The sequence below is a fragment of the Teleopsis dalmanni genome, chromosome 1 (genome assembly GCF_002237135.1).
Source record: "Teleopsis dalmanni isolate 2A chromosome 1, ASM223713v2, whole genome shotgun sequence".
In the NCBI taxonomy this organism is placed as follows: Eukaryota; Metazoa; Arthropoda; class Insecta; order Diptera; family Diopsidae; genus Teleopsis; species Teleopsis dalmanni.
This window is the reverse complement of record NC_051846.1, coordinates 112,279,679-112,282,253: the sequence shown is the minus strand read 5'-3', so window position 1 is coordinate 112,282,253 and position 2,575 is coordinate 112,279,679.

Sequence of the window (2,575 nt, the reverse complement as noted above, 5' to 3'; positions counted from 1 at the left end):
CTTGACTGGATTATTGTTTATTAATTCATCATACTAAGCAATAATTGACTTCAGATCTGCATACTGCCCCGAGGAGCCTGTAACCATTCTGAGATTTGATAACGCGGTGTTGGTAAGTCTGCCAGTTTTCGCAACTAATATCAGGGCTCTATCCTTTACATATTTTCCGGAGGAGGATATCATTCATCCTAATGTACCATGGTACCTTGAAAAGTCTTCTCAGAGCCTAACTTTGTGCAAATTCTAGCTGACGAATAATTGTGTTTGAAACCTTGCTAAACGCTACACATCCATATAGAAGTAACGGACGAATTATTTGATTAACATATATATCAGCCTCCTGTTCTTAGCAATGAGATTTTCATTTCTGAATAGCGCTTGGAGGTGATGAAGAATTTGGGCACAACTGATTCTTTTTAGTTGAACATGTTTAAACCATGTGAATCGTTTGCCCAACGTGACGCCGAGATATTTAACGCTATCCTTCCAGTTTATCACCATATCTCCCACTCTCACTCTTGACGGATTCTGTCTCCACTTACGTGTAATAAACAGAGCCTTAGTTTTTTCATTATTGATTTTTATTTTCCATTCCTGGAAATACTTCAGAATAAGGTTTATATGCTCTTGAAGTGTGTTGGTTATATTGAGAGCACATTTCTCCGAGTATAGCATTAGTATATAGTATAACGCCAATGTCGAGGAACCTAACATTGGGACATCGGACATATAAATGTTGTAGAGAGTGGGGAAAAAATGGCGATTCCTGAGAAACTCCCGCTTTTATAGTTCGAACTGACGAGAGAGCGCTGTTGATTTTCGTGCTAAAGGAGCTCTCACGTAGAGAGCTGCCGATGATCTTAGTTAGTCTCTTAGTTACTATCAGGCCATCATGCCAGACTTTGTCAAAAGCTTTAGAAATATTAAAAATGATCATTCCAGTCGACTCTCTTCTACTAAGGGCTGTTTGGATCATTTGGATCATTTGATAGATAGCATCTGTCAAATACCGGTTCAAGTTAGTTAGAAGAGTATGATATTTATTAGAGATTTTACTCTCATTTTATTTTATTACCTAACGACAAACATTTATATTAATTGTTTCATCATTATAGTATTATGGGACCCAGCGTGTGGTTCACCACACGTCTTTTTTTGCCGGCGTCTGGTGGCAAGTAACTGTCACTAAGGCGTCGGCAAAAATTACGGAAATTATATTTGGACGTTTCTGAACACATGTTATAACAAATATATTAGTTTTTATTTCTGTTTATATTAATTTTTATTTAATTAAAAATAACATTTTTTTGGACACTTTATTTGGGACCAGGTAAACTCATGAGCAGATGAAAACTGTTCGAAATATGTATTTTTATATTATTAAGATATCAAACTAAGTAACAAAAATAAAAAACATTGAATTAATTTCTTTTACATATTTTTAATTAGTTTTCAAAGTTAGCCGTGTGGTGTACTACACGGAGATACGAAATGGGTTAATATTTACTTCTTCCTTACATTTTAAATATAAAACTTATAACTTAGGTATATCAAATTTTGGTAATTTCCCTTAAAGGTTATTTATTTTTAAGGATTGCATCCGACATTTTTCGCCTTAAATGAGCTTAATTATTGTTAATAAGCTCATTTATATAAAAGTTAATTGTATTTTAAATCACCACCATTGGTAGTTATAATGGGCAAAACCGCCTAAATGAAACAATGTGAATGTGCTATTAACAAAAGACATTGGTTTTTATTGCATTTGGGACTGACTGTTTACATCTACTTATTATCAGAAAAAAGAAACAACTTAATTTTTAATTACATTAGGACAAATTACGTCCTCAGGAACCTCAAGATTGATCCGACCAAAAAATATATAAAAGATAGAGCCCTGAAATTATTAACGAAAACTGACAGGCTTACCAACACCGCGTTATCGAATCTCAGAATGGTTACAGGCTCCTCGGGGCAGTATACAGATCTGAAGTCAATTATTGCTTAGTCTGATAAAGTGATAAAGAATAATCCAGTCAAGGCGTAGAGAGAAGTGAAAGTGTACTAATTCAACTAGCCTCAACATTTTAATAAAATTATTTGAAATTATTTAGCATAAAACGGAAAATTAGACCAAGATCATAAGGAAATTACAAAAAATAGTGTAGAAATATACATAGAACCTTCGAAACTAATTTGAAATAAATGTGGTACATGATTTCTTCATCGCAGAAGGAAAAAACAAAAAATCCTTCAATGAGGATACATATGAAAGAAGAAGGTAGAAAGGAATGTATAAGAAAATTAAGTGGAAGAGCATGAGAAGTAAGATATGTAAATATAAGAAATGAAACATTTTTAATTCAAACCTAATTCAGAAGTTTCAGTTACGAGCAATGAACGCTTCCCTTAAAATATTTATTTTTTGATTTACCAAATATTAGAATTACTACTGAAAATTATAATCTCATAAACTATATATAAGGGTTGCCATTTAAGTTTTGCGTCTAACAATGAAAGCACAGTGATTAATCAATGAAAATTATTTTATTGTTCTTCGATGCATTCCATGATG